The sequence below is a fragment of the Berghia stephanieae genome, chromosome 4, assembly GCF_034508935.2.
Source record: "Berghia stephanieae isolate SIO BIC M18660-M18661 chromosome 4, UCSD_Bste_1.3, whole genome shotgun sequence".
Lineage (NCBI taxonomy): Eukaryota > Metazoa > Mollusca > Gastropoda > Nudibranchia > Aeolidiidae > Berghia > Berghia stephanieae.
Window position 1 is genome coordinate 43,343,288 of NC_088363.1, and position 22,173 is coordinate 43,365,460.

Genomic DNA, 22,173 nt, shown 5'->3' on the forward strand with positions numbered 1-22,173 from the left:
CCAATATTTACTTAATAGCACAAGACCAAAGTACTAGCAGAACTTTCAAAAACGGAATACTTTTTATTTATTTATTCCTCTTCGAGTCCCGATAGCTCAGGTAGAGTAATCGCTTCACACGCAAAAGACCGAGTCGATCTCGGGTGCAGTCGAAATTTGTCCACATAGCAGTGATTGGGTACTGGGCTAGTTTGGTCACGGCGGAGAGTACTTTGCGATAGACAACTGTCCTAAGCATAGGATTAGCAAGCAATTGCTGTTGTCCGTATCACACTACAGAAACCGGATAAACTCCAGTTCTATGAGCTCAGAAACGACGTGTACAATCTGACATCCGAACCGACCTAAGGGCCTAGTTTAACATTGTTGTAATGGACAATATTTTGCAACATTTGTTAAAAAGATTTCCATTGCAACAATGAGCCCCATGAGGAATTGGGCTATCAGACCTGCGAATATGTTCACGTCGGCTCAAAAAGATTATCTAATCAAGAACATAAGACTATGGATCCAGAGTTTGTCCAAGTTACTGAAACATGAAAGGGACATTAACAATAGATTGCTTTCCTATGGATAGGACGTCAATTCACCATTGCCAATTCCCATAGATTTTCGAAAGAGAGAACAAAAAATTGGCAAAGGTTCGGTCCACCATTAATTAGCCTATGTAAACTCCTTCAAGGGAAGTCAAGGCAAAAAACCAAGGACGTTTCGAAAACCCTCGTCTTTGTGACCTTTGTGCAAGAAACTTGAACGGCTTTTTAAAATAAACTCATTTCTGTTGAATGAGGGGACAGGTGCGATCTGTGATGACGTTATATTATATAGAATAAAATGTGTCTTTAGAGATTAAGTATAGAAGGAGGGTGGGTTGGGAAGGTATGGGTGGATGGGGACGTGGGGGGGGGGGGGGGGGGGTTGTCTTCAGACATACTCTGACAAAAAATATGGTATTTTTCTGCAATTTTTGCCAGAAAACTTTTTATTAATTTATCAATTGGTGAAATGAATGACATTTGAACTTGTCAAAAACTCAACACTCGGTGGCAACAAGTGAGCTTTTAAAAGACCAACAACGCGTTGTTTAAATTTTGGCAGAAACGTCAGCCTTCTAAAAATATCAGTCGATTAAAATGACACTCATCTTGTCAAAAACGGGTCCCGATAGCTCAGTTGGTAGAGCACTCACTTCACACGCAAAGGGACCAAGATCGATCCAGGGTGCAGTCGAGATTTTTTTTTGACCCCCCCCCCCCCACCCTGTCCACCCAACAGTGAATGGGTAGCTGAGTCTCATAGATTTGGCGGAAAGTACACTGCGATAGACTAGCGTCCTATCCACAGGATAGCAAGCAAGTGTCATGTCCGTTTTACGCTATAGAAACCAAGATAAATAAACTCCGACTCCATGGGCCCAACGAATGGCTCTGAATGACTCCTTTTTTAAGGGCATTTATAGAATGTGCTCAAAAAACTTGGAAGGGACAGGCCATGTGTTCTACCTTTACTGTCCTCTTACTCGTAGAGCACTCGCTTCACAAATAAAGGGATCGAGATTGATCCCGTATAATTAGTCAAGATTTTTTTTTTTTTTGACTTCCCTGTCCACCAAGAAGTGATTGGGTAGCTGGGGGTGTTGGATCTGTGGGAGAGTACTTACTTTGCAAACACTCTTAAACCTTTGACTTTATAAGTCCCAAGTTTGAGAGTGTTTTGACTAGATGAGGGTCATTTGACGGGCTCTCTGGTCCAAACTTTAATTTATGCGTGTTTTGTTTTGTTTTGTTTTCTTCAAAGTAAGGTCGTATGTGTCATGAGACTTTATGACACGGCGGCAGTCATTTTTCATTGAGTGAAATAATTGGAAAAAAAAGTTTCCTGACCACAAAATTGATGGATCGAATTGATGTCACTCAGCCAGGGCAAAACGTCAATACGTGGCCTAAACCACAAGCAACGAGCGATAAGCGTGAGGAATTGCCTAGTGTGTTAGCTTTGCACTCAACTCTTAGTTATTGTTCTTTGACAGCCATTTTAATGATAATTAGTTCTCACTAAATTATATCAATCAGACTATAAACGTTTAAGGTTACACATAGTAGTTTTGTGTGTTGGCACGTTATATCCGGGTGGCGGAAGTTGCGAACATGTTACCTAAACGCATAGAATCATTTTTTTTTTAAATTTAAATATGCTGCGTTATTTTTTTTTTTTCAAGAGAACAACAGGATTGAAGGTGAGATGTGAGTGGGGAGGGGGGTGGGGAAGGAGTTGTGCTGTGACAAATTTACCTGGAATATAATTTGCTTGTGTTATAATGTAAAAGGGAGGTTGGCATTTGAAGTGGGGTTTAATTAAGGTACGCTACAGAGGTGTAGGGTGTAAGAGGAGGGGGGGGGGGGGGGTTAAGAGTGAGACAGTGAGAATAAAAATTAGAGCTTTTATATAGCGCAATATCCACTCAACGTGCTCAAAGCGCTTTTAAAGGAGTCCCAATAGCAACATTTAACATTAAGGACGGGCCATGACGCTTGTTAGGTGATATTACAATTTTTTCCGGAGAGAGACAACCCTGTTAACGACCGGGTACTCATTTTACACTTGAGTACGGTGAGAGAATGTGAATAAAGAGCCTTCTCCAATGACTCAACTATGAGCGGAGCGAGGCTCGAGAGAGAGAGAGAGAGAGAGAGAGAAGAGAGAGAGAAGAGAAGAGAGAGAGAGAGAGAGAGAGTGTGTGTGTGTGAGAGAAAGAAGAGAGAGAGAGAGAGAGAGAGAGAGAGAGAGAGAGAGAGAGAGAGAGAGAGAGAGAGAGAGAGAGAGAGAGAGAGAGGTGTAAGAAAAGAAAACGAGGTAAAACAATGCATGGTGATGCAACCTGATGAGATGGAAGTCTGCATGAAGATATACATATAAAATATGGGTCGTATGGAGAAAAGGAATGTTAACCTCTTCCGCACTAGGACAAAACTGTCCCGGGACAAATTTGTCCTGTCCCACTCGAGAAAACTTCTATTCAAAATGGGTTCCGCACTAGGACAGGACTGTCCCAGGACACACCTGCGCGAATGCATTATTTATTTATTTTTACAAGATTCAAAAGTGTATTTGTAGGCAATTGCAACTCTAATAATTCACATTTTATGAATCAACATAAGATACGACATGACGATAAAGATTTTTTACACTGAACAATGGGATTTGTTTACATAAGATTTATATAATCATGACATATTCTTATAGCAAGAGTAATATTATTGCTGCTGCTGCTGCTACTACTACTACTACTACTACTACTACTACTACTACTACTACTACTACTACTACTACTACTACTACTACTACTACTACTACTAGTAGTAGTAGTAATGGATGAAATAGAGGTTGCATATTTCTGTGCTTTACTACGTGGAAAAAAAGACAAATGAAAGAGAAAACAATATTGGGTGCATCCTTTAATGACCCAAAGATTGCTCAAGGGTCAATTCCGTAGACTCTATGGTGATCTCCGATCTTATCCTAAAATGACTTTCTTGGAATCACCTCATTTTACTCAGTGCAAATGAGTACCAGTTCGCTGATGAAAGTAATCTTTGACGGACTAGCATCAGCATCATTCAAGAGGATAATAGAAAGTCAGCATGCTTCGTACCCGAAAGGCATCAGTTGACTAAGTCACCTCGCCTAGCTCAATTTGCGGCGCTGCACTGCGGCTGACGCCTGGGTTATACCTCGTCCTAGCTAAATTTGCGGCGCTGCATTGCGGCTGACGCCTGGGTTATTCCAGTCTTCCCTTGGAATAGACCCTCGAGAAAAACTTTCCCTTATGGGATGAAAAAGGGAATTTTTTTTTTTTAATTTAAACTGTTATCTGTCTGCTCAACGCCACAGAAACATGGATAAGTTCCGGATTAGGAGGCAAGAGGGCCCATGGTTAGCGCGTTGTACTCTGCACTCAGAGGTTCTGTGTTCGATTCCGACCGAAGCCAATTTGTACTTTCTAGAGCAAGAAAATTTACTCCAATCACTCACTCCATTCAGGTGTAAAAGGGTACCTGTCAAGCTGGGATTGTAATCTGCGATAGACTAGCGTCCTGTTCAAAGGTTTTCAAACAAATACGTTAATTGTCCGCTTCACGCTATTGAAACCGGGATAACTCCTGTACCATTGACTACAAGGCTCTAAAGGAGTTAATTTGTCTTACAATGAGTCCAAGTGGCTCAGAAGGACTTACTTAAAAATATTTTCATTGAAAATTCCCGAAATAAATAACGATAAAATAATTGATCCCACAAGGTACCGAATAGATGTGCGACCGGTTTTAGACACGTTACTGCTGTGTCACAAATTGTGACACTTCTTAAATTATATTTATAAACATACGTTTTTAAATTGCCGAAAATGTTTATGTTGCTATGCCTTCTGTACGGGGTTTCATCACATAGAATTATTTTTTGAATTGTTCTTGCTTTTTTATATTCAGAATTGAAATAAATAAATAAATCATAACTGTGAAATTGAATGTAAGCTTCAGTTTACTATACGAAAACAGATAAAATGGACGTTTCGGGTTTCCCCTTCATCAACAACACATGATGAATTAAAAACTACAGGCGAATGAGATAATGTGGTAGTGGCGTTGTTAAAATGCATAAACAAAAACATTGATGGGCAGGAAATTGTATGCTACTTTGTGAGGAAGCGCGAATTAAAACAGAGCAATAGAAATTTATAAAAGGTGCGTACTTAATTATGTTAAAAGAGGGGAGGCGGGTAGGAACTGTGTTATGCAGTATAGAAGACAGTGAACTAAAATAAAGTGTGGACTATTGTTGGAAAATAAATACAATGGAATTGGAAATAAATACAAATTGTAAGGGATGTAGGTATTAATATATTAGTGGCATTAGCAGCAGCAGAAGCAACAGTAGTAGTAGTAGTAGTAGTAGTAGTAGTAGTAGTAGTAGTAGTAGTAGTAGTAGTAGTAGTAGCAGTAGTAGTAGTAGTAGTAGGAGGAGGAGGAGGAGGAGGAGGAGGAGGAGAGTAGTAGTAGGGATGCAGAAAATAAAGACAGGCATTTCAATTTTGACACGGCGCCGCCAAGTCTGGGACTTTTTTGTCCTAGTGCGGAAGTCTGCTATATTTTTCTACTATCACAAACGATATGAACACGGGACTGGGACAGTCCTGTCCCGTTGATTTTGTAGCATTTCACAACGGCTTGGGACACAACGGGACTGTTTTGTCCCGTCCCAATAGGTGCGGAAGATCTCTCTAAATTCTATATGTTACAGATTTGGGACAGGACTGTCCCGGGACAGTCCTGTCCTAGTGCGGAAGAGGGTTTACTCTTACTTAATATGCATCACTTTATGGAGTCGCCGTTCCTGCCCTCTCCTTTCTTTAGTATGACTGAAAGTCTTAATTGGTTGTCAAGATAACCACAGCTATGAATATTGACTTGGCATGACGTGTACTTATATGCAGGTCTGATAAACCCAATTTATTATGGGCTCATTGTTGTAATGGAAATCTAAAATAACTGACGCAAAATATTGTCCATTACATCAGTTTTAATCTATGCCCATAATTGCGTTCGGATGCCAGACCCGCATATATGTATACGTCAACTTGACACAATGACTGGTCACACAAGTATAAACTGCCTAAATTATCGTTTAAAAAAATACCAAAAAAAAAACCTCTTCTTTTTATTCATTTTGGCAAAAAAAATAAAAAATCTTTTAATTCAAAAATCCATAAATAAAAATGAACCAAATATGAATCATCGTGATTGAGCAAACTTAAAATGTCACTGCAACCATCTTTGAATGGATTTATTGCATACTGGTACACGCCCCTGTCATCATATATCATTTATCGTCAAGAAGGACCGCTTTGAATAGAAAGTGACATTATAGGAGAACATGCGGGTAGATGATTCGAGTTGAACAGAGACAGGGGTCAATTGAAGTTAAATGTACCAGAATCGGGTATATGGTTAAAAATTATATTCATAGGAGGCTAATATGACTCCGGGTAGGAGAAGAAAAAAAAGCTTAAAAATTGAATTACCGTAAAAGTGATTTGCATCAATATTAACCCTTTACAGTTCGGGTTCGATTTTACTTGCTATTGTTTTTAAGCACGGTAGTGGACTAACAACACACAAACACCCACACACACACTTTCTCTCTTCTCTCTCTCATCTCTCTCTCTCCTCCTCTCTCTCTCTCTCTCTCTCTTCTCTCACACACACACAGACACACACATACACACACACTCCCCCCCAAAAAAAAGAAATAAAATATTGAGCTTTCATATAGCGCAATATCCACTAAACGTGCTCAAAACGCTTTACAGAGGGCCCCTGAGCACGGCAACACGTAACATGTAGAACAAGACATGACTCCTGTTACGCGATATTACATTTTTTTTCCCCGACAGAGACAGCTGTCAACTCATTTTACACCTGAGTACGGTGAGAGAATGTGAGTGAAGAGCCTTCTCCAAGGACTGAACAATGCGCCGAACGAGTCTCGAACCAGGCCCTTCCAATCCGAAAGCGAGTGTCAGACCTCAAGACCACATAGCCATCGATAGTTAAAGGACGACTTTTCTGGCCAATTTTTTTAAAATACGCGTCAATCAGAATACTGCTGTTAACTGGTTAAATTGTTTATTAAAAGCCAGAAGACCGAAACGACACGGAGCAAATTGATTTATCTAATTAATCTTATACACATTAAATCTATCTCACTAAATATAGAATATCATTTCACAAATAAACAAACGCTCAATTAAAGAAATAAACAAAGCCATAACACCAGACAGCAAGGTCACCTTTCAGCCACATAAACTATTTTTGGGGTTCGAATCTTTTGATCGTTTTTTCTAACGGGCACAAAAAAACCAACAGTGTCATGAATTCTAAAGAAATCCATTTTATTTCTGATTCAATGTAGTGTCTCTTTAACATGAATCCGTAATCCTGAGTTCTATTCAATCCTTTATGGAAATGTTATCTATTCAAGTTTTATGTCTATATCTTCCACTTATTTCACCTTTTCAATCGCCAGTTCTATTAATTTAAATGTATTATTTGTCCGTGGATCTATTTAAAGAAAGTCACATTCAAATCCATGCCATAGATATATTCATTCGTCATAATCGTATTTTTGATTCCTTTAGAATTGAAATGCTTTTTGTATATACCGAGGACTTTGTAAAAGACGACATTTTAAAATAGCGGTTATGATATGTTTTGAAAATCAACAAAACTGATTCTCTTCCCGGACAACGAGATGAAAATAAATTAAAATAATGAAATAATACAATATTTCTGGCTGACATAATCCGAGTATCCCCCACAGCGCATAGCAGCACCACAAAGTTTCTTGCTCATTAAAAAAAAAACACACACACAGACTCGACAGCAGGACTCGAACCCTGGTATCTCGGACGAAGGTGCATGCAATGCTTTATCCACTAGCCCCCCCCCCCCCCCCCCCCCCCCCCCCCACCTTTTCTCCCAATGTAATGGATGGATAGCCCTTGGGATAAGAAAATGAGACAGAGATATTTCAAACCTGTAAGTGGCAGATCAAAATAATTGTGAGAAATATTTTCAGGATACACACGCCACATTGTCCTATGTCAATTGAAGAGATTGTGGCGATATAGTCGGATATCCGACAATTGTCGGACATATTACAGGTCTGAAATTGGGATTGGAAGAAGGACTAGGTGGAGGGGGACAGGGAATAAAAGAGGCCGACGAGCTTAAAACTGGGATATTTGGAGGAACGTTGTCCAAGTCTTGTGTCTAATAGCAGGGAAGGGGGGGGGGGGGGGGGGGGGAGGGGTCCCGATGGTTCAGCGGTTAGAGCACTCGCCTCACGGATAGAGACAAAGGATACGAGCAGAAGAATGATCGGTCATAATTTTTGTTGGGAATCGCTATCTGACCGCCCTGTTGCGAGATTCATTTGCGCGCACATACCGACTTCATTACCGGACCAATTTTGATCATCGGTAGCTCAAAAGATTCATCTCGATCTTTGTTAATTTACATATTACAGTAGCATAATAATCAAAATAGACGATTATCTGTTTGTAATAGGCTTTATTTCCAGAGAAATATTTGGGGTTCTCCACACGCAAATAAAATATAAACATCATAACAGAATCTCCCGTTTTCCTTCTCTCGCTCTCTCTCTCTCTCTCTCTCTCTTCTCTCTCTCTCTCTCTCTTCTGTATCACTCTATCTCTCTTCTCTCTACCTCTCTATCTCTGTCTTTCTCTCTATCTCTTTGTCTCTCCCTTTCTCTCTGTCTCTCTATCTATCTATATATCTCTCTCTATGTCTTTTTATCTCTCTCTCTCTCTCTTTTTCTCTCTCTGTCTCTTTTCTCTATCTCTCTATGTCTCTCTCTATTTATCTCTCTCTATCTATCTGTCTTTTTATCTCTCTCTCTCTCCCTATCTTTTTCTGTCTCTCTCTCTATCTCTCTCTGTCTCACACTCTCTCTATCTCTCTCACTCGCTCTCTCTCTCTTTCTATCTCTCTATCTCTCTCCCTCTCTCTCTCTCTCTCTCTCTCTCTCTCTCTCTCTCTCTCTCTCTTTGTGTGCCTTTCTCTCTCTCTCCCTCCCCCACCTTCGGATAATGGTTATATTATTTGCTAACATCTGGCCACGGTTTAAATGACAATACACCCGATTTGAATTCTTTAAACCACAAATATATATCAAACACATTCAGCTTCGTGGGAGAGCAAGAGGCGGGGGGGGGGGGGGGGGGGGGGGGGGGGGGGGGGGGGGGGGGGAGGAGAAAGAGGAGGAAGATTTAAAAAAAGACATACAGCGTCCTTGTATTGACAATATCATTGGCAAATGCTTCAACGTGTTGACAATATCTTTGGCAAAATATTCCATTTTATTTACTCCCTTCATTGACAAAATTCGAAGACATTTATAGTTTGATATAGATATTGTATGTGCATGTGTGTAAGTAAATGTATAATGTATATATATTATATATATATATATATATATATTATATATATATATATATATATATATATATATATATATATATATATATATAATAGAGTCAACAGGTGCTAAAATTATCCTACCTTATTTTTTTTTATTGTTAAAAGATTTACAAGTTATTCGTAAATCAACAGATAAAAATAGTTGTATAACTGTTAGATATGTCAATAATTCTGTGCTCGTTGTTAAAATTTAACATGGGCAGTACGCTTAAGTTTTGACCCCTCCCCTAAAAAAAAATAATTAAAGAGATAATGTTATTTTTTTGATAGGGAATAAAAATTAAAATTGTAACGATGATTCAAATACATTCTTTGGACATTAGTAACCAGCATACATTGGCTCTTGACCCTGTTTCCGTATCTTGTCTGATAAAAAGAACCAAAAAAAAAAGTCTTATAACAGTCAACAAGTCATCAAAGAGAGAGCGATCCCCACGAAACAGTTTCAAAGCATACCTTAGATATTAGATCATGACACTAAAACACTCCACGATGCAATTCGGATGGTTGTTTTTTTTAAAAAAATAAATCTTTATTGATGCTATGTGTTCAGGTAAAATACTCACAACATCCACCTGCTGGTTATAACGTACCGAAACACACAACTATGTGTAATCTTGAGTATTTTTATAGCCTGATAAATATAATTTAGTGAGAACTAATCACCAAAATGACTATCTGAAAACAATAACAAACATCTGAGTGGCGTTCTTTCTATTTTTTTTTGTGTGCTGCCTTGCTCTGAAACACTCACTTTTTTATCAATTTATCGATCGATTTAAATTTCCCCGATCTTGACCAAAACTCTCAAACCCGGGACTCCATAAGTCTTAGAATTGAGAGTTTTTCAATAGATGAGGGCCATTTTAATCGATGGATAGACGAAGGACGAGTTTTCTGGCCTAAATTTTTCTAAGTGCTTCAATCAACATTTGTACATACACGATTTTTATTGAGATAATTTAAAGGACTTGTTTTGTTTTCAAGTGTACATGAAAAAAAAAGATTAAAAAATAATAATAATAAAATAAAATAAAACTGGAATAGCTGAAGTTTATTATGAGTCATTCTGCATTATTCAATTGTTCATAATAATATTAATATAATTATGTCATGGCGGGAGACGGTGAATATGCAAAAAACATGTAAACAATAGCAATTAGGTTTAATAACATACATACATAAAATACAAGAGAACGAAAGAAAAAAGCAAAGAGATAAAAATAGTCAAGAAAAAAGAACCAAAAAAAAAAAAAAAAAAAACAAGAAAGAAAACAAACAAACAAACATACAAAATAAATAAATAAAAATAAAACAAATAAGCAAACGAAAACACCAAAACAAATTATAAATATTTACAAGGAATACAAAAATGGAATAGAAAGAAAATAGAAAAAAAAACAGTTAAAAAGACACCCTAGATTAAGGAATACAATTTCAATTTATGAATGTTTTATAAGTTGAAATTTAGCTTAACGCAATGGCAATAATAATGCAACAACAAACAAACATTACACACACACACACACACACACACACACACACACACATACACATTCATGATATACAGTAGAAATACTTTTAACTTCTAATTTTGCGGAAATTCATTCGGGAAAGGGGGGGGGGGGGGAGTTAAACTCTTGCTTTGTTAGTGCCAATAAAAAGAAACGTTATGAGGGACTATAGTTTAAATCTTACAGATATAATATGTAAAAAGAATCAATTTTTGTTTTTGCAAGCATAAAAAGTAAGACTTGTGGGCTATTTTCAATAAGGAATTAATATAATAAAATCAAAGAGCAATTTATTAGTACGTCTTGTTCCAGACACAGATATAAGCTTAATACATAAAGAGACATATTCAACGTATACTATAGTTACAGGTCTGATTGCCGAACGCAATAATGAGCTTGACATAACATTGTTTTAATGGACAACAACAATTTGATTATCAGACCTGTCAATTTTGTTCACGTTGGATACACTCGACGTAAACTCATTTGCAGGTCTGATAACCGAAATCATTATGGGATCACTTTTGCAATGGCAAAAGATAAACAACCAAAAACAAAACAAAAAACAAACAAACAAAAAAAAAACCAGCAAACAAAACAAACAAACAAACAAAACAAAAAAACAACAACAAAAACTCTAAATCAACGCAAAATATTGTCTATTACAACAATGTTAAATCAAGCCCATAACTGCCAAAGATTATCAGGACTCACTGAAATGCTTAAAAATATATTTTGTAACTAAAAAGTAAAATATGAAAATCGAACAACTTACCTTAATTTGTGTAATAAATATCACAGGAAATAGAAATATAATCCACACCGACAAGGAGATAAACAAACTAACAGACTGACAGAAAGATAGATATCCAATTCACGAAGTAAATTCTATTTTATAAACCTTTCAAAAATCCTGAATTGGTTCCGTAATGATTTTGAAGTTTACATCCAAAACCGAAAGAAATCACGGATCACACGAAAACTTATATTATAATTTCACTTAAAACTTCAAAAAAAAAAAAAAAAAAAGAAAAACCTCGACTTTTTCTTTCTTGGTTTTTATTTATTTATTTTTTAAATATATATTTTTTGGCATAATAAATAATTTTACTATAAATAAATACTTTTCACAACTATTATGTGTGCTGCATAAATAAATAAAATTCGATATTATTATTTTTTTTATTATTTGGAATATTTATTTACACTGTTGTCATGGTAACCGTTGTAACATTATGTAACATTAGTAACACCTGTCAACAAAAATATCCGAGTCATGTAACGAAAATATCCTTCATGAATTTCCACTTTGACAACAAATTAAATGATCGTAATCTCTACTTCCAGTAGACTACCAAGATCTATCAATTCATTCATCACTGTGTGTGTAGTAGTAAGTCGACTCGTTGGTAAGTCTTCTTTAGATTCAATCTTTCGCTTGACAAATTTCAAATTTTACCTTCGGTGCCGGCTATTCTAGATCTCTAGATACACGCTGTGCAGGGTTGCCAGATTATTTTCAACAAAATGCCAGTGGAAGACTCAAAAAATGCCAAAACACTCCAAAAAATGCCAAAGTCTGTTGACTCCATCCCCACTAAGAAAACTACTCACTTTTGATAGACAATTTACTATCATATCCTGGTGGCTTGCGTGTTTTCTTTTCTTTTCTTTTTTTTTTTTTTTTTGAATTATACTAAATTTCTGTTGGGGTAATTTTTTACCTACTGACTACTAAGTGGAGTGCTAAACCACTACACCACGGTTGAGAAAAGGTGTCATTTGAAGTATAATATACAAGAAAAGAAAATGCCAAATGAAATGCCAAATGCCAAATGATTTTTCTAATGCCAAACGGTTTTCAAAAATGCCAGATTTTTGGAATCTGGCATTTAAAATGCCAAACTGGCAACCCTGTATTACACGCTTTAAAACTTCTATCGTTGGTTGACAGAGGAGAGACATGGTGCTTCTCGCTGACATCGTCGTCTTCACTACGCCGCCGTGTGTGTTCGTGCTCCTGTGTGTTAGTGTGTGTGTATGTGGATGTGTGTTTTGCGTGCATGTGTGTATATGTATTTGTTTGTATACGTGTATCGGTGTGTGTGTGTATGTGTGTGTGTGTGTGTGTGTGTGTGTGTGTGTTGATATTACAAGGAGGAAGTAATGCAAAGAAGACCCAAAGTATCTCTGTGCTTACTCGACTGTACTCGTAATTCCTATGTAATGTCTTCACTTCAGTCAAATCTTCCTAGGCACATCTGTAAACATAGTTAGTGCTTTCATACAGGTCAACATTTTATCTATCTACCTAGACTAAATTTTATAAATCCTCTCACGGCGAAAATTAATTTCTATTTCTTTTAGATCATTGATTATTATTCAACCCCCCCCCCTTTTTTTTTTTGTCGGAATTTTTATGGTTTTATATCCTTCAAACATCCGTTTAATTTATCTCCGATTTTCATCGGATCAAACATGAGACTTCAAGGAAGATGTTTATTGTTCAGAAAGAAGTCTCGGGTTTAAAAGAGTTATTTTACAAACTTAGCTTCGTCTTACTCTATCACGTGGTGTATTTACTTCAATTCTCTCCTTACCGATCATTTTCAGTATTTTCTCCAAAATTGCAGGCTTACCCAGCAGAAAAATTGATTTTTTAAACTCAAACAATCTCTCTACAAAATAATTTTATGTTCTTATTAATCAAACAAAGATCATTCTTCAAAGTTTGTGATGTACAAAATAAATCTGAATAAGAAAAAGAAATGTATATTGTGTCTTTATTTTGCTGTGGGTGGTAAGGAGAGGGTTAACTGATTTTGTTATTGGCCTCAGAGAAGAGATTAATTTGAGCTTGAGGAAACGCTTCGTGTGTTTAGTATTTTGTTCTACATACGATGATATGATATCATCTATTATAAAGTTCAAGCTACAATAGGCGGTCACATGCACATACAAACAGGCACAACACATAATAGAACAAAAATACACACACACGTTAATATACACACACAGACTTTTAGGTTCATTGTCCAATACACAAACTACATGCAATATAAGACTAAATTATATATATATATATATATATATATATATATATATATATATATATTATTATATGTTTATATACATGCAATATAAGACTAATTATATATATTATATATATATATATATATATATATATATATATATATATAATTATAAAACAAAAACATGAAATAATAGTGCTCAACTTTAGTATAAAGGAGCTATTTATAAACATTTGAAATATAATTAAGATAGTTTGACTTCTACAACGTTGTTATCGAGCGTTGCCCTCATCAGGAAGTGATGAGAGCAACGCTCGATAACAACGTTGTAGAAGTCAAACTATCTTAATTATATTTCAAATGTTTATTATATATATATATATATTATTATGTTTATATATATACATATATAATATATATATATATTATATAAACTTGCATAATATATAATATAATTGCGTACATACTATCCAATCTATTAATGTCCCGCACACTTGATAAACCTGTCACTCTCATGTAATAAGTCTTTAAGAAAGAGATAAGACCCTTATAACGATCATTTGTGCACATAAATGCACCTGCACATACACACCGACACACACACACACATATACACACAGACACACACATTCATACACACATACACACACATATATACATAGACACATACATGCTACAATACAACGTCCATTAAGATTTACATTCATTCATACATCACACGCAAACATGAAAATTAATTATCATTTCCATTCAAACACTCTCTCTCTCTCTCTCTCTCTCTCTCTCTCTCTCTCTCTCTCTCTCTCTCTCTCTCTCTCTCTCCCTTCTCGGTGAAATATTTTTTACATTACAATGACCAATGACTGTCAACACCCCAGCTATTTTATATCATGGATATAATATCTTTGTTTTCTCCAATGTAAAGACAATCGCCCCCCCCCCCCCCCCCCCAAAAAAAAAAAAAAAAAAAAAAAAAAAAAAAAAAAACAACAACAATACAACGGTAACTAAAAATAAAAAACAACCCCCTTTATCCACCCCCCCCCCCCCCCCCCCACCAAAAGAAAAAAAAACCCCCGACAAAACAAAACAAAAACATGTTTTAAAATACATAATAAATCAAAATTAATAGACAGAAAAAAATCACCTGTTGCTATAATGAGACGGGGGATAATAGTCGATTTAAAAAATAGTTTTTTAACACTGAAATCTAGATTGAAAAAAAAATATTATTCAATTTTTAATTTGTTAAAGTTTCATATTTTCAATTTTTAAAAAACAAAACAAAAACAAAACAAAAAACATGATTTATTTTTGGTAGACAAATGCATGAGCTCGTAATACTCCCATAGCAAAAGTAATATCAGACAAATTGGAAATACGGGGGCCAGACTTTTCTGACACCAGCCACTGGTAGCTGGGGGTCGATGTATGTCATCGCATCAGGCATGTCATATTTGTCAATGGACTGTGTGCGATCTCTCAATGTATATTTATTATTAAAAAAAAAAAAATAGATGAGCTTTTATAAAACCCATTTTTTATTAACAGACTTGTAAGTGACAGCCGGCAAATTTGTCTGAAACATTTTCACGGAAAGCACAACTGTCTTCGTTTTAATTCTTTCCTTAAAGGCCATTTTCATAAATTAATTAAATTAATTGAACTTTTATATAAGAATAAATGGCATATATCGCAAAATTCACAAAACGTACTCAAAGCGCTTTACAAGGGGTCCCTGACCAACAGCAACACGTAACATGGAGAACGAGACATTGACGCCTGTCAGGCGATATTATTTTTTTTTCCGACAGAGACAACGTTATGGCGGCCAGGTACTCATTTTACACCCGAGTACGGTGGGAGAATGTGAGTAAAGAGACTTTTCCAAAAACTCAACTATGCGCAGAGGGAGGCTCGAACCCAGGACCTTCCTATCTGGAAGCGAGTGTCATACCACAAGAACACATAGCCGCACGATTAAAAGAGTGAACAGGTTGGGCGATATAGTCAAAATGCCAAATTTCCGGCTGGGTTTAATTATCGTTATTGATAGGAAAACAAAGAATGTCAGTTATGTATGTGTCTGTCTGTGGGGATAGTAATACACAGTTGGGATCTTAAGGGGGGTAACAATGACAGAGGATTAGGCGAAGTGAGATGGGCGCATAACTCTCACCATCCATCACAGAAAACCAGTAGGAAGAGACTTTGGAAAGGGAGTAAAACATCAATAAGTTGGGGACTCGTAAGGTGCGTCCGTTATAAACACAGCGCCATATCTGGGTTGTCGGGCGCCGGGTCTGCCCCTAGGGTGCCTCAGGGACGCCACCGTACAGTTTACCCTGCTGTGGTCGGGTTTTTGGAGTGCATGTATACACAGATAAGCACTTCACCAATACACGAACACACATCTGGTCACAAACACACACGACGAAGTAAAGAGTGCAAAGATCTTACGCCATCGTTGATGATTTCAAAGAGGTCAAAAAGGGGACGCAACCCGGAAGTCGTAAAGGAATAATAATATTGTGGTGTCAGAGATGGCGCAATGAATGGCGAGAAGAAATGGCGATAGATGAAACCTTTGGGGTTTGTTTAGTGTTTATTTAACAAAGAAAATCGACTGCACTTTCGACACTTTTAGGTCATTTCGATGTCGGAAAACATAATGAAAGTGTCAGGAACCCCAAACGAGTTCTGTCCATGGGTCAAAGGTGGCAACGGTGACTTCGCCTGAAAATGTTGAATACCATACACAAAAAACCTGAAACAATCAGCGGCGTCAGTAGTAGTAGCAGTAGCAGTAGTAGTAGTAGTAGTAGTAGTAGTAGTAGTAGTAGTAGTAGTAGTATTAGTAGTAGTAGTAGTAGTAGTAGTAGTAGCCGTCAAGTGGTGGTCGGTGATACAGCATGATGATATTATTATGGCAATGGTGGCAAATGCGGAGTGACCTATCAACTCCCTCACCAGTAAAAGTATCAATTAACCGGCAAGACAGTCCAAGAAATTCTCATTTCCGTCGAACGCCGGCAAACTTTGACCCATGGTTCTGTCTCATTCCAACACAAAGGCAGACATCTTTTTGGAGGGAGGAAAGATGGACAGATAAAAGATACATCGAGAATTAACCAATTCGTCTAGCGATGAGATGTTGTTATGTCGATAACAATCGCCTGTAGGTGATGCAATAAAGCCATAACCGAATTGAACATTTATTGATGCATTGCATTTAGTTAAAAAACAAAACAAAAACAACTCATATCCGCCAGCAGGATATAACGAACAAACACAGAAAACAATGTGTAACCTTAAACGTTTATAGAGTGTGATCAATACATTTTAGTGAGAACTAATCATAAAAATGGCATGATAAAAACAACAACAAAGAACTGAATGGCGTCAATTTATATCGATCTATAAATAAACACAGTAATATGATTAAAATTACAATGAATTAACGGGGGGAAAAGAATAGAAAAGAAAAGGGAAGACACAAGCCTCACTTTTTCTCTACCTTCGGTACAATGTCAATAACACTCGATTTGTCTCACAACTAAAAGATTACAAGATCCAATAATTTAGCACCTACCACAAAATACAACTCATTGCCTCTCAACGTAAAATTTCGTTACATAAAATGTTATTTCATTGATCGTCATAATAATAATAATATTCTTAATATTCTTAATAGGATTGTGTTATTTCCAAGTCATCGAGCAGGATTACAACAATTTTGTCTTACGGTTTCACACCTCTAGCATACGTCATCAGAACGCTTTGGGCGATACAACCCTACGTGCACACATTTGTAGGTCTGATAACGCAATTATGAGCTTGTTTGAAATATATTTTTAAAAATCGAATTATTTTTTTTAGTATATTTCAATTACAACACATAACAATTTAGGTTATCAGACCTGCAAATAAGTAAAAGTTGATACGGAAAGAAAGAATTCAATGTTGTTGTTGTTGTCAAAGAAAACACATCAGATTCTTCACTTTGGCCAGATAACCTTTACTATAAATACTGATCGATTGACCCTAAGTGCACGTATTATATGCATGCTTGATAACCGAACGTACTTAAGGGCTGGTTTTTACATTGGACTAATGGACATCACTATATTTTGCGTTGGTTTGAGAGTATTTCCATGACAAGAAAGAGCCCATGACAATTCGAGTTATCAGACCTGCAAATAAATACAGATCGAACTGACCCCCGAAATTATTAAGGAGTTTTAAACCACAAAACTCCAACAAAAACAAAAATTAATAAGTAAATGGACAGTTTGAGATTTTTTTTGGAAGGACCGCAAGACTTTTTGAACGGTAACAGGTACCTCAGAAAATACCGGACACATGGACGTTCTGGTTGCAGGAAAACAAACAGAAGAACATTTGGCAGCGAACTCTGTTTTCACACCTTTTGTGATATATCGGTCGGGGTTGGGATAGTTTACATAAGGTCATGGGGTTAGATGTAAGTATAGTGTGCCCTATGGTGTAGTGTCAGAAAAAAATAATCTTTGAAGTGACATTGCTGGAAAAAACCGTCAAACATATGAGTACAAAGGAGCTAAAGATTTGGTGGGAAATGAAAATCAAAGATATTATCGAAGACTAATCCGTGGCAGAATATTTATTATTCGTCAAATACGAATAAACTTGGAGGCAAACACAAGACGACAACGACGACGAATGGGAAGGAAAGGATGGAAAAAGATGAAAATCGCCCAATGCACTGTCTATCACAATCCACAAAGATCTTCGAGTTAGGAAAATATGAATGAAAGTAAGATTCAAAGTTCAAAGCATCCAAATTTCTGACATAATATTATAGTCTATACGGTATAGTATAAAGGCCCATCCTATTCCCATTAAGCTTCTTGACAATCTAATCTATCCGATGTCAAAGTTTTGACACCTAATGTATGACACACACACAAAATAATAAGAGAGAGAGAGAGAGAGAGAGAGAGAGAGAGAGAGAGAGAGAGAGAGGAAGGGAGAGTGAGAGAGAGAGAGAGGAAGGGAGAGAGAGAAGAGGAAGAGAGGGAGAGAGAAGAGATTGAGAGAGGAGAGGGTGAGGGAGAGAGAGAAGAGAAGAGAAGATGAGAGAGAGAGAGAGAGAGAGAGAGAGAGAGAGAGAGAGAGAGAGAGAGAGAGGGGGGGAGGGTAAAGGTTGAGTAACTAACAATTAGCCCGTTGAAGGCAAGGTTAAAATTCCTCGGACTCATACTCTCCAACTATAACTGCTAATGCTGTGGCGTGTTGTTATGTCAGTCAGCTTTGGATAGAAAGGTCATCAGTTTGAATGCTGCATTTTACATTACCTAAAAAGTTGATAAAAACTACGATAAACTGTGTTCCCCCTCATAAACAAGTTACAAGAACCTCTTAATCAGTTCATTTAGTGCTTGACTGGAATCATTTAACCGAAACGAACCGTACTGTTAATAGGGAATCAATCATACGCCGCTTATAGACAACGAAATAACCGCCTTCGGATTGAAAGGCCATACGTTCGAATGCTGCCTTTTAAATTACCGTTTAAAAAGTTGTTAAAAACGATGATAAAATGTTTTCGCCTTCATAAACAAGTTACAGTGTGTCTTAATAAGTTAATTTACTGCTTGACTTGAAGTATTTCACCTAATCGTACCGTGCGGTTAATAGGGAATCAATCAAGACACCGCATAGAAACAACGAAATCACCGCCTGTCAATGTGACATTCAATAGCCCTGCCTTTGTTATTTTATTATTAATGCTATTACCACTATTGCTTTTATAAAGTAACATAATAGAACATATTAGTATTAGTTATAAGGGATGGGCAAAAAAAAACAACATTTTGGTACAATGGTAGTAGATAATCCTGTCACGGCGCGACGCAATGGACCGTTGAGCGGTTACGACTAAATCTATCCCCTGTATAACTATTATTTTATCTTTACATTATAGTTGGAAATCGTTTACTTGATATACCGATACATTAATTTGAAAAAGTATTAAACCTAAGACTTCTTGGGTGAGTCAGGTTTGGTAATTTTTGACATTTTGGGGTCATCTCGATATAATATTATCATATTAAATTTTTTTTTGTAAATTAGCCAATTAAAAAAAAATTACGAATGCGTTTTACCATTGTAAGGTAGAGTGTGTCTGGGACTGTCTTCGTATTATTATTTATTATTATTATTATTATTATTATTATTATTATTATTATTATTATTATTATTATTATTATTATTATTATTATTATTATTATTATTTTTTTTTTTTTTTTTTATTTTTTTTTTTTTTAAATGTTGCAATGCTATCTTATACAGTAGAAAGAACGCAGTATTTTTCATTGACACATGGTGTAGAAAATACTGCCGCTTACTTCATGTCCTACCAATCACAATATTAGTTTAATCAACCTATTAAACACGATAATAACACACTGAGACGAAATATATATATATATATATAAATCAGAAGGGTCAGTTGACCATTACAATCAAGGAGATCGATATATTCAATAACTTTATTAATTTGGTTCTTGATTGATATTATTAACATAAGGCATATTATTATTGTTGGACGCACTGTAATGACCAAAATGACGGCACGGAAAGAAAACAGCAAAATAATACAGAATATGGCCGTAAACGACACACACATACACACACACACACACACACACACACACACACATATATATATATATATATATATATATATATATATATATATATATATATATATATATATATATAAATGCACGTAGGTCTCAAAGCAAACCTGTCTAACTTGGATTCTGAAAAAAAATTCGTAGTTCTCACGAGAAAAAATGAAAGAAGTCACAATGTCTTGCCTTCTAGCAGAACGAAATAGGGTTCAAAAGTCACTTCCCTCGTAATGACGCGTGGTAACTGGTTCTGAACTATCGGAACAATGGCAGACGCCATTATCTCTATCACCGCCCTTATGAAATACTTCTCCGACGAGCATAAAAGTGTATCCAGACGGTAATCATTATAAATCTGATCATGTTTTGACTTTTATAATATATTCTGATCACATGACAAAGTTCGAGACATCATGAAAAAAAAGAGTACTGATTTTGTTTGTTTAGAACCAAGCTGCTGGTTGCTGGGCGGGCGTGACATCAGACTATTGAATCCTATTGACATACTCAACTCTTTGTTATTGTTTTTAGAGAGCCATTTTAGTGATTAGTTCTCACTAAATCATAAAACGGACCAATAGGTTGTAGTATCAGATTTATAGAGGTGCTATACGCTTGGCTAAGAAACTCATAACATTGCCATCCGGACTTATTTCACAGACCAACACACAAAACTATGTGTAACATTGAACGTTTATAATCTGGTTAATACCGTTTAGTGAGAATTGCTCATAAACATGGATGGCAAAAGAACAATAACAAAAACCTGAGTGACGTCAACTTCGTTCTATCTATATTTTTCTTGCAATTTAATGTATCCTTCTTTTTTTTTTTCTTCTCTTTATTTTTTTTTTTGTCCTAAGCACTAAAATAATTGCTCCTATTCATAACCCCCACTCGTGTTGAGTTTCCCTCAATGTCCTGCAATCCAAATGCAAATTGTACAGGGCATTAGTTTTCACGTGGTATTGCATGAAAAAAAACAACAAAAAAAAACCAATCGCCGTACACGATACTATAATACATTCCATATTGATACGGTTAGCAGCAAATTGGATCCAATCTGTCCAGAGATCCGTCCAGGCAAACAGCTGTTTTTTTTTACGGCACCGTTCCGTAAGACAGCCTGGTGACGTATGCGCTGTATTGTGCATGAATGCCAACTTACCTAACCATGTAAATCAGTTAACTCCGGGAAAGCACATATTATTATTATTTAGAAATCTGGCCAGAAAACCCGTCCTTCAAATATCGATCGATTTAAATGACCCTCATCTTGGCAAAATCTCTCAAACTTGGGACTTCGCGACGAAGTCCCAGGTTTTAGAGTTTTTGCCAATGTAATAATATATAAGGCTCATTTAAATCGATCGATATTTTTGAAGGACAAGTTTTCTGGCCAAATCTTTAAATACGAGCTTACGACTGTTAACTGGTAAAACCAATAGATCAAAGGTTATTTAACCGACCAGCACCGAGGAAAGTGGCCGCATGGCCGTATTGTTTATTATGGTCCTTAAAATAACATTGTAAATCCACGAGCTGCGAAACACAGAAGTGCCAATTTGACATTTTGAAATGCCAAATTTCACAATTTTCTAAGCCTTTTGGCTCGGAAAAAATGGGTTTGGCATTTTGGCTTTATCTATAGTCTATTTATTTATTTATTTATTTATTTATTTATTTATTTACATATTTATTTATTATATATTGTATTTTTCCTGATCACTAAATTAAAATTAATTCATGGCAAAGGGGAAAAATAATTTTATTCCCATTTTATCGTGTACGCTATTTCATCATAAAAAAAAAAAATATGCCTGGAAAGGTTTGGCCACTGCTGCGACTTGTTTGGCATTCTATGTAAAAACTAAACTGTCAACCCCGGTGA

At 36.2% G+C, this 22,173-nt stretch overlaps 1 protein-coding gene and 1 long non-coding RNA gene across 2 annotated transcripts in view; both read right to left on the minus strand.

Moving 5' to 3' along the window:
* Positions 1–22,173, minus strand: part of LOC144970637 (uncharacterized) — a 362,629-nt gene that overhangs the window by 82,950 nt on the left and 257,506 nt on the right.
* On the minus strand, positions 11,349–11,835 carry LOC144970638 (uncharacterized). Its single transcript, XR_013645006.1, has 2 exons — positions 11,780–11,835; positions 11,349–11,486 (listed from the first exon to the last, which is right to left on the minus strand). It is a non-coding gene; the product is annotated as an uncharacterized LOC144970638 (long non-coding RNA).